Source organism: Bufo bufo, chromosome 6 (genome assembly GCF_905171765.1).
Source record: "Bufo bufo chromosome 6, aBufBuf1.1, whole genome shotgun sequence".
NCBI lineage: Eukaryota > Metazoa > Chordata > Amphibia > Anura > Bufonidae > Bufo > Bufo bufo.
In genome coordinates, this window is record NC_053394.1 from 185490514 (window position 1) to 185502636 (window position 12123).

Here is a 12123-nt window from a genome sequence, read left to right on the forward strand (position 1 = left end):
CTTTTAGAATATTTGTAATATTCTAAAAGACGAAGTTAGAGCAATATTACGAATTTTCGTAAAATACACATATAGATTTTAATTTAGCTAATATAGTGCTATAATCCTTTTTTTTTCTCTAATTTTTTTGGCCTCTTCTGAACTTCAGTTTTGAAAAATATGTACACTATTAAAAAAATCACTATAGCAGTATATTAGCTAAATTACAATCTATATGTGTATTTTACGAATATTCTTAATATTGCTCTAACTTTGTCTTTTAGAATATTCGTAATATTGCTCTAACTTCGTCTTTTAGAATATTACGAATATTCTAAAAGACGAAGTTAGAGCAATATTAAGAATATTCGTAAAATACATATATAGATTGTAATTTAGCTAATATACTGCTAAAGTCATTTTTTTAATACTGTACATATTTTCCAAAACTGAAGTTCAGAAGAGGTAAAAAAAATTAGACAAAAAAAAAAAAAGGATTATAGCACTATATTAGCTAAATTACAATCTATGTGTATTTTACAAATATTCTTAATATTGCTCTAACTTCGTCTTTTAGAATATTCGTAATATTCTAAAAGACGAAGTTAGAGCAATATTACGAATATTCTAAAAGACGAAGTTAGAGCAATATTAAGAATATTCTAAAAGACGAAGTTAGAGCAATAATATTCCACTTTGGCATACTGCTCCCCGACAAGTGTCCCCGTCACCATGGGAACGCCTGTGGGTTAGAATATACCATCGGATCTGAGGTTTTACAATCTCAGGGAAAACTCAGATCCGATGGTATTTTCTAACCCACAGGCGTTCCCATGGTGACGGGGATGCTTGTCGGGGTGTTGTATGCTGAAGTTGATTAAATAACGATTTTGTCATGCGCTCGGGCACATGTATTAACCATTATGATTTTTCTGTTGTAATATTCGTGAACTCGAATATTATAACCGAGATTATTGGTTTAGATTAGAATAGGACGAATATTCTAAAATTGAATACACAGCAATATATTCTTTATTTAGAAAATTCGCCATATTTGGTCCATCTGAAAACGTGATTCCTTCCAGCTTCAATTCATTTGCTTGTGGGCCAATGGCTCATTGACCCACAAGCAAGAAGCAGGGAAGAATCATATATTTTCAGATGAAAAAAAAATTAAAATACGAATATTCGATTTCGCGAATATATGGAACTATATTCGAAATATTCGCGAAATCTCGAAGTTGCGATATTCGAGATAAAAATTCAAAATTCGAATATTCGCGCTCAACACTAAATAAAACACTGAACTGTTTGATCCAAAGAACTTGTTGTTGCCTCTATACTGCGTCCGCTAATCCTGTCTACCAGAGCGAAACCCCGCAATATATATGTGTGTGTGTATATATGTCCCCCAATATGTCTATGTATGTATAGATTTATATATACAGTCAGGTCCATAAATATTGGGACATCGACACAATTCTAACATTTTTTGCTCTATACACCACCACAATGGATTTGAAATGAAACAAACTGCAGACTGTCAGCTTTAATTTGAGGGTATTTACATCCAAATCAGGTGAACGGTGTAGGAATTACAACAGTTTGCATATGTACCTCCCACTTGTTAAGGGACCAAAAGTAACAGGACAATTGGCTTCTCAGCTGTTCCATGGCCAGGTGTGTGTTATTCCCTCATTATCCCAATTACAATGAGCAGATAAAAGGTCCAGAGTTCATTTCAAGTGTGCTATTTGCATTTGGAATCTGTTGCCGTCAACTCTCAAGATGAGATCCAAAGAGCTGTCACTATCAGTGAAGCAAGCCATCATTAGGCTGAAAAAACTAAACAAACCCATCAGAGAGATGGCAAAAATATTAGGCGTGGCCAAAACAACTGTTTGGAGCATTCTTAAAAAGAAGGAACGCACCGGTGAGCTCAGCAACACCAAAAGACCCGGAAGACCATGGAAAACAACTGTGGTGGATGACCGAAGAATTCTTTCCCTGGTGAAGAAAACACCCTTCACAACAGTTGGCCAGATCAAGAACACTCTCCAGGAGGTAGGTGTATGTGTGTCAAAGTCAAGAATCAAGAGAAGACTTCACCAGAGTGAATACAGAAGGTTCACCACAAGATGTAAACCATTGGTGAGCCTCAAAAACAGGAAGGCCAGATTAGAGTTTGCCAAACGACATCTAAAAAAGCCTTCACAGTTCTGGAACAACATCCTATAGACAGATGAGACCAAGATCAACTTGTACCAGAGTGATGGGAAGAGAAGAGTATGGAGAAGGAAAGGAACTGCTCATGATCCTAAGCATACCACCTCATCAGTGAAGCATGGTGGTGGTAGTGTCATAGCGTGGGCATTTAAGGCTGCCAATGGAACTGGTTCTCTTGTATTTATTGATGATGTGACTGCTGACAAAAGCAGCAGGATGAATTCAGAAGTGTTTCGGGCAATATTATCTGCTCATATTCAGCCAAATGCTTCTCATTGGACGGCGCTTCACAGTGCAGATGGACAATGACCCAAAGCATACTGCAAAAGCAACCAAAGAGTTTTTTAAGGGAAAGAAGTGGAATGTTATGCAATGGCCAAGTCAATCACCTTACCTGAATCCGATTGAGCATGCTTTTCACTTGTTGAAGACAAAACTGAAGGGAAAATGCCCCAAGAACAAGCAGGAACTGAAGACAGTTGCAGTAGAGGCCTGGCAGAGCATCACCAGGGATGAAACCCATCATCTGGTCATATCTATGCGTTCCAGACTTCAGGCTGTAATTGACTGCAAAGGATTTGCAACCAAGTATTAAAAAGTGAAAGTTTGATTTATGATTATTATTGTGTCCCATTACTTTTGGTCCCTTAACAAGTGGGAGGCACATATGCATACTGTTGTTATTCCTACACCGTTTACCTGATTTGGATGTAAATACCCTCAAATTAAAGCGTCGCTCCCAGCTAAACCAAGACGCTCCAGCCAACTGGCCAGTCTTGTTGCTGACGCCCCATAAGACTTGATAAAGGAGTTATAAACTCCGAAACGCGTTGTCTACTGAACAATAAAAACAGCTATTTCATCAAAAGTCCCCTGACTGAGGTCGTCTTTTGTGCGCCAAACAAATACTCTACTGTGTGCATCCGCACACAAACCAGCAATTTCTTCCTTCACAGTCCCTAGGAGTCCTTGGCAACTCCACCTAAGGGACCGAACGGGTATTGGCAGCACCGACCATCCAAAACCCCCCCCCGCCTTTTTCTCCACGTGTACCTGCCTTCACGGACGTTGTGCTCCAACTCGCACAACACCAAAAGGTGAGCACACTTCAACCACTTCGTCAAACCACATAACTGCTACCCACCACCCTATGAGCGCCTCTCCCTTCTCTTTTTTCTCCCGCCGAATTGCTCAAATTAAAGCTGGCAGTCTGCAGTTAAAGCACATCTTGTTCGTTTCATTTCCAATCCATTGTGGTAGTGTATAAAGCCAAAAATGTTAGAATTGTGTTGATGTCGAAATATTTATGGACCTGACTGTATATATATATATATATATATATATACACACAGTATATATACACTGAACAAAAAAATAAACGCAACACTTTTGGTTTTGCTCCCATTTTGCATGAGCTGAACTCAAAGATCTGAAACATTTTCTACATACACAAAAGATCCATTACTCTCAAATATTGTTCACAAATCTGTCTAAATCTGTGTTAGTGAGCACTTCTCCTTTGCCGAAATAATCCATCTCACCTCACAGGTGTGACATATCAAGGTGCTGATTAGACAACATGAATATTGCAGAGATGTGCCTTAGACTGCCCACAATAAAAGACCACTCTGAAATGTGCACAGTTTTGCTTTACTTGGGGGTGGAAGTCAGAAAACCAGTCAGTATCTGGTGTGGCCACCATGCAGTGCAACACATCTCCGTCGCATAGAGTTGATCAGGTTGTTGATTGTGGCCTGTGGAATGTTGGTCCACTCCTCTTCAATAGCTGTGCGAAGTTGATGAATTTTGGCAGGAACTTGAACACGCTGTCATATAAGCCAATCCAGAGCATCCCAAACATGCTGAATGGGTGACATGTCCGGTGAGTATGCTGGCCATGCAAGAACTGGGATGTTTTCAGCTTCCAGGAATTGTGTACAGATCCTTGCAATATGGAGCTGTGCATTATCATGCTGCAACATGAGGTGATGGTCGTGGATGAAAGGAACAACAATGGGCCTCAGGATCTCCTCACAGTATCTCTGTGCATTCAAAATGCCATCAATAAAATGCACCTGTGTTCGTTGTCCATAACATACGCCTGCCCATACCATAACCCCACCGCCACCATGGGCCACTCGATCCACAATGTTGACGTCAGCAAACCGCTCACCCACACGACGCCACACACGCTGTCTGCCATCTGCCCTAAACAGTGAAAAGCGGGACTCATCCATGAACAGAATGCCTCTCCAACGTGCCAGAAGCCATTGAATGTGAGCATTTGCCCTCTCAAGTCGGTTACGACGACGAACTGCAGTCAGGTCCAGACCCCGATGAGGACAACGAGCATGCAGATGAGCTTCCCTGAGACGGTTTCTGACAGTTTGTGCAGAAATTCTTTGGTTATGCAAACCGATTGTTGCTGCAGCTGTCTGGGTGGCTGTTCTCAGACAATCATGGAGGTGAACATGCTGGATGTGGAGGTCCTAAGCTGGTGTGGTTGCATGTGGTCTGCGGTTGTGAGGCCGGTTGGATATACTATACAATTCTCTGAAACACCTTTAGAGACGGCTTATGGTAGAGAAATGAACATTAATTTCACGAGCAACAGATCTGGTAGACATTCCTGCAGCCAGCATGCCAATTGCATGCTCCCTCAAACAATGCGACATCTGTGGCATTGTGCTGTGTGATCAAACTGCACATTTCAGAGTGTCCTATTATTGTGGGCAGTCTAAGGCACACCTGTGCAATATTTATGCTGTCTAATCAGCACCTTGATATGCCACACCTGTGAGGAGGGATGGATTATCTTGGCAAAGGAGAAGTGCTCACTAACACAGATTTAGACAGATTTGTGAACAATATTTGAGAGTAATGGATCTTTTGTGTATGTAGAAAATGTTTCAGATCTTTGAGTTCAAAACCAAAAGTGTTGCGTTTATAATTTTGTTCAGTGTATATATACACTCACCTAAAGAATTATTAGGAACTCCATACTAATACTAATAGATTGTAATTTAGCTAATATAGTGCTATAATCCTTTTTTTTTCCTGTAATTTTTTTTGCCTCTTCTGAACTTCAGTTTTGGAAAATATGTACACTATTAAAAGAATTACTATAGCAGTATATTAGCTAAATTACAATCTATATGTGCATTTTACGAATATTCTTAATATTGCTCTAACTTCGTCTTTTAGAATATTCGTAATATTGCTCTAACTTCGTCTTTTAGAATATTACGAATATTCTAAAAGACGAAGTTAGAGCAATATTAAGAATATTCGTAAAATACACATATAGATTGTAATTTAGCTAATATACTGCTAAAGTAATTTTTTTAATAGTGTACATATTTTCCAAAACTGAAGTTCAGAAGAGGCCAAAGAAATTTGACAAAAAAAAAAAGGATTATAGCACTATATTAGCTAAATTACAATCTATGTGTATTTTACGAAAATATTCTTAATATTGCTCTAACTTCGTCTTTTAGAATATTAGTAATAAAAAAAAAGTTAGAGCAATATTAAGAATATTCTAAAAGACGAAGTTAGAGCAATAATATTCCACTTTGGCATACTGCTCCCCGACAAGCGTCCCCGTCACCATGGGAACGCCTGTGGGTTAGAATATGCCATCGGATCTGAGGTTTTACAATCTCAGGAAAAACTCAGATCCGATGGTATTTTCTAACCCACAGACGTTCCCATGGTGACGGGGATGCTTGTCGGGGTGTTGTATGCTGAAGTTGATTAAATAACGATTTTGTGGGCAGTCTAAGGCACACCTGTACAATATTTATGCTGTCTAATCAGCACCTTGATATGCCACACCTGTGAGGAGGGATGGATTATCTCGGCAAAGGAGAAGTGCTCACTAACACAGATTTACCTAAAGAATTATTAGGAACACCATACTAATACGGTGTTGGACCCCTTTTGCCTTCAGAACTACCTTAATTCTACGTGGCATGGATTCAACAAGGTGCTGATAGCATTCTTTAGAAATGTTGGCCCATATTGATAGGATAGCATCTTGCAGTTGATGGAGATTTGAGGGATGCACATCCAGGGCACGAAGCTCCCGTTCCACCACATCCCAAAGATGCTCTATTGGGTTGAGATCTGGTGACTGTGGGGGCCATTTTAGTACAGTGAACTCATTGTCATGTTCAACAAACCAATTTGAAATGATTCGAGCTTTGTGACGGTGCATTATCCTGCTGGAAGTAGCCATCAGAGGATGGATACATGTTCTAATTCTGTTTACGCCAAATTCGGACTCTACCATTTGAATGTCTCAACAGAAATCGAGACTCATCAGACCAGGCAACATTTTTCCAGTCTTCAACAGTCCAATTTTGGTGAGCTCGTGCAAATTGTAGCCTCTTTTTCCTATTTGTAGTGGAGATGAGTGGTACCCGGTGGGGTCTTCTGCTGTTGTAGCCCATCCGCCTCAAGGTTGTGCGTGTTGTGGCTTCACAAATGCTTTGCTGCATACCTCGGTTGTAACGAGTGGTTATTTCAGTCAACGTTGCTCTTCTATCAGCTTGAATCAGTCGGCCCATTCTCCTCTGACCTCTAGCATCCACAAGGCATTTTTGCCCACAGGACTGCCGCATACTGGATGTTTTTCCCTTTTCACACCATTCTTTGTAAACCCTAGAAATGGTTGTGCGTGAAAATCCCAGTAACTGAGCAAATTGTGAAATACTCAGACAGGCCCGCCTGGCACCAACAACCATGCCACGCTCAAAATTTCTTAAATCACCTTTCTTTCCCATTCTGACATTCAGTTTGGAGTTCAGGAGATTGTCTTGACCAGGACCACACCCCTAAATGCATTGAAGCAACTGCCATGTGATTGGTTGACTAGATAATTGAATTAATGAGAAATGGAACAGGTGTTCCTAATAATTATTTAGGTGAGTGTATATACAGTACAGACCAAAAGTTTGGACACACCTTCTCATTCAAAGAGTTTTCTTTATTTTCATGAATATGAAAATTGTAGATTCACACTGAAGGCATCAAAACTATGAATTAACACATGTAGAATTATATACATAACAAACAAGTGTGAAACAACTGGAAATATGTCATATTCTAGGTTCTTCAAAGTAGCCACCTTTTGCTTTGATTACTGCTTTGCACACTCTTGGCATTCTCTTGATGAGCTTCAAGAGGTAGTCCCCTGAAATGGTTTTCACTTCACAGGTGTGCCCTGTCAGGTTTAATAAGTGGGATTTCTTGCCTTATAAATGGGGTTGGGACCATCAGTTGCGTTGAGGAGAAGTCAGGTGGATACACAGCTGATAGTCCTACTGAATAGACTGTTAGAATTTGTATTATGGCAAGAAAAAAGCAGCTAAGTAAAGAAAAACGAGTGGCCATCATTACTTTAAGAAATGAAGGTCAGTCAGTCAGCCGAAAAATTTGAAAGTAAGGGCTATTTGACCATGAAGGAGAGTGATGGGGTGCTGCGCCAGATGACCTGGCCTCCACAGTCACCGGACCTGAACCCAATCGAGATGGTTTGGTGTGAGCAGGACCGCAGAGTGAAGGCAAAAGGGCCAACAAGTGCTAAGCATCTCTGGGAACTCCTTCAAGACTGTTGGAAGACCATTTCAGGGGACTACCTCTTGAAGCTCATCAAGAGAATGCCAAGAGTGTGCAAAGCAGTAATCAAAGCAAAAGGTGGCTACTTTGAAGAAACTAGAATATTACATATTTTCAGTTGTTTCACACTTGTTTGTTATGTATATAATTCCACATGTGTTAATTCATAGTTTTGATGCCTTTATAGTCATGAAAATAAAGAAAACTCTTTGAATGAGAAGGTGTGTCCAAACTTTTGGTCTGTACTGTATGTACCTTACATCCAGTTCGGTTATACTGCAAGTTGATCCAGAGGAAGGCAAAAAAAAACTGTGAGGTACATGACATATTTTCAGTTGTTTCACACTTGTTTGTTATGTATAAACAAACCGGATTCCAAAAAAGTTGGGACACTATACAAATCGTGAATAAAAACTGAATGCAATGATGTGGAGGTGCCAACTTCTAATATTTTATTCAGAATAGAACATAAATCACGGAACAAAAGTTTAAACTGAGAAAACGTACCATTTTAAGGGAAAAATATGTTGAATCAGAATTTCATGGTGTCAACAAATCCCCAAAAAGTTGGGACAAGGCCATTTTCACCACTGTGTGGTATCTCCCCTTCTTCTTACAACACTCAACAGACGTCTGGGGACCGAGGAGACCAGGTTCTCAAGTTTAGAAATAGGAATGCTCTCCCATTCTTGTCTAATACAGGCCTCTAACTGTTCAATCGTCTTGGGCCTTCTTTGTTGCACCTTCCTCTTTATGATGCGCTAAATGTTCTCTATAGGTGAAAGATCTGGACTGCAGACTGGCCATTTCAGTACCCGGATCCTTCTCCTACGCAGCCATGATGTTGTGATTGATGCAGAATGTGGTCTGGCATTATCTTGTTGAAAAATGCAGGGTCTTCCCTGAAAGAGATGACGTCTGGATGGGAGCATATGTTGTTCTAGAACCTGAATATATTTTTCTGCATTGATGGTGCCTTTCCAGACATGCAAGCTGCCCATGCCACACGCACTCATGCAACCCCATACCATCAGAAATGCAGGCTTCTGAACTCAGCGTTGATAACAACTTGGGTTGTCCTTGTCCTCTTTGGTCCGGATGACATGGCGTCCCAGATTTCCAAAAAGAACTTCGAATCGTGACTCTTCTGACCACAGAACAGTCTTCCATTTTGCCACACTCCATTTTAAATGATCCCAGGCCCAGTGAAAACGCCTGAGCTTGTGGATCTTGCTTAGAATTGGCTTCTTCTTTGCACTGTAGAGTTTCAGCTGGCAACGGCGGATGGCACAGTGAATTGTGTTCACTGACAATGGTTTCTGGAAGTATTCCTGAGCCCATTCTGTGATTTCCTTTACAGTAGCATTCCTGTTTGTGGTGCAGTTTCGTTTAAGGGCCCGGAGATCACGGGCATCCAGTATGGTTTTACGGCCTTGACCCTTACGCACAGAGATTGTTCCAGATTCTCTGAATCTTCGGATGATGTTATGCACAGTTGATGATGATAGATGCAAAGTCTTTGCAATTTTTTGCTGGGTAACACCTTTCTGATATTGCTCCACTATCTTTCTGCGCAACATTGTGGGAATTGGTGATCCTCTACCCATCTTGGCTTCTGAGAGACACTGCCACTCTGAGAAGCTCTTTTTATACCCAATCATGTTGCCAATTGACCTAATTAGTGTTAATTGGTCTTCCAGCTCTTCGTTATGCTCAAATTTACTTTTTCCAGCCTCTTATTGCTACTTGTCCCAACTTTTTGGGGATTTGTTGACACTGTAAAAATTGAAATCAACGTATTTTTCCTTTAAAATGATACATTTACTCGGATTAAACGTTTGATCTGTCATCTACGTTCTATTACAAATAAAATATTGACATTTGCCATCTCCACATCATTGCATTCAGTTTTTATTCACAATTTGTTTACTGTCCCAACTTTTTTGGAATCCGGTTTGTAATTCCACATGTGTTAATTCATAGTTTTGATGCCTTCATAGTCATGAAAATAAAGAAAACTCTTTGAATGAGAAGGTGTGTCCAAACTTTTGGTCTGTACTGTATATATACACTGCTCAAAAAAATAAAGGGAACACAAAAATAACACATCCTAGATCTGAATTAATTAAATATTCTTCTGAAATACTTTGTTCTTTACATAGTTGAATGTGCTGACAACAAAATCACACAAAAATTTAAAAATGAAAATCAAATTTTTCAACCCATGGAGGTCTAGATTTGGAGTCACACTCAAAATTAAAGTGGAAAAACACACTAGAGGCTGATCCAACTTTGATAATAGTAATGTCCTTAAAACAAGTCAAAATGAGGCTCAGTAGTGTGTGTGGCCTCCACGTGCCTGTATGACCTCCCTACAACGCCTGTGCATGCTCCTGATGAGGTGGGGGACGGTCTCCTGAGGGATCTCCTCCTAGACCTGGACTAAAGCATCTGCCAACTCCTGGACAGTCTGTGGTGACGTTGGTGGATAGAGCGAGACATGATGTCCCAGATGTGCTCAATTGGATTCAGGTCTGGGGAACGGGCGGGCCAGTCCATAGCATCAATGCCTTCGTCTTGCAGGAACTGCTGACACACTCCAGCCACATGAGGTCTAGCATTGTCTTGCATTAGGAGGAACCCAGGGACAACCGCACCAGCATATGGTCTCACAAGGGGTCTGAGGATCTCATCTCGGTACCTAATGGCGGTCAGGCTACCTCTGGCGAGCACATGGAGGGCTGTGCGGCCCTCCAAAGAAATGCCACCCCACACCATTACTGACCCAATGCCAAACCGGTCATGCTGGAGGATGTTGCAGGCAGCAGAACGTTCTCCACGGCGTCTCCAGACTCTGTGATGTCTGTCACATGTGCTCTGTGTGAACCTGCTTTCATCTGTGAAGAGCGCAGGGCGCCAGTGGCGAATTTGCCAATCTTGGTGTTCTCTGGCAAATGCCAAACGTCCTGCACGGTGTTGGGCTGTAAGCACAACCCCCACCTGTGGACGTCGGGCCCTCATATCACCCTCATGGAGTCTGTTTCTGACCGTTTGAGCAGACACATGCACATTTGTGGCCTGCTGGAGGTCATTTTGCAGGGCTCTGGCAGTGCTCCTCCTGTTCCTCCTTGCACAAAGGCGGAGGTAGCGGTCCTGCTGCTGGGTTGTTGCCCTCCTATGGCCTCCTCCACGCCTCCTGATGTACTGGCCTGTCTCCTGGTAGCGCCTCCATGCTCTGGACACTACGCTGACAGACACAGCAAACCTTCTTGCCACAGCTCTCATTGATGTGCCATCCTAGATAAGCTGCACTACCTGAGCCACTTGTGTGGGTTGTAGACTCCGTCTCATGCTACCACTAGAGTGAAAGCACCGCCAGCATTCAAAAGTGACCAAAACATCAGCCAGGAAGCATAGGAACTGAGAAGGGATCTGTGGTCACCACCTGCAGAACCACTCCTTTATTGGGGGTGTCTTGCTAATTGCCTATAATTTCCACCTGTTGTCTATCCCATTTGCACAACAGCATGTGAAATTGACTGTCACTCAGTGTTGCTTCCTAAGTGGACAGTTTGATTTCACAGAAGTGTGATTGACTTGGATTTACATTGTGTTGTTTAAGTGTTCCCTTTATTTTTTTGAGCAGTGTATATATATATATATATATATATATATATGTGTGTATGTGTTCCCCAGTATATATCTATCTATCTATCTATCTATCTATCTATCTATCTATCTATCTATCTATATACACTGTATATATAATAGTATGCCCCCAGTATATGTGTGTATCGCTATATGTATATGCTCCTGTAATGTGTATATATATCTGTATATACAGTTAAATGCCACCATGCATGCCACCAGTAATGTTCCCCCATCACTGGTGCCCCCCTCAGCTGCTAAATTCTCCTGCAGGAGCATAACAGCTCATCTGCTGGAGGGAGATGCCGTTCGGATAACTGGACAAATGTGTCCAGTTGCGGGCACATCAAAAGACAGGGTATCAGAGAGATCCTCTATCCTTGTATGCCGCGTACCTCCGGTGCAGTTTTCATAGCATCGGAGGTACGTGGCCACTTCAAACGCGGGAGGATCAAAGAGATCCTCCGCCAGGAAGTGCCAGAGTGCGTGGGCTGGTGCAATGATTTAAATTGTCAGGCAGTGAAGCGCTCGGCAGTTCAGCCAAGCAACCCCCTTTAGAAGCTAGAATAGTCCCCAGGACAACAAGCAAGCAAGGATCATCCCCTAGGAACGACCATTAACCCCTAGACAACGAGCATCTGGCTGGCT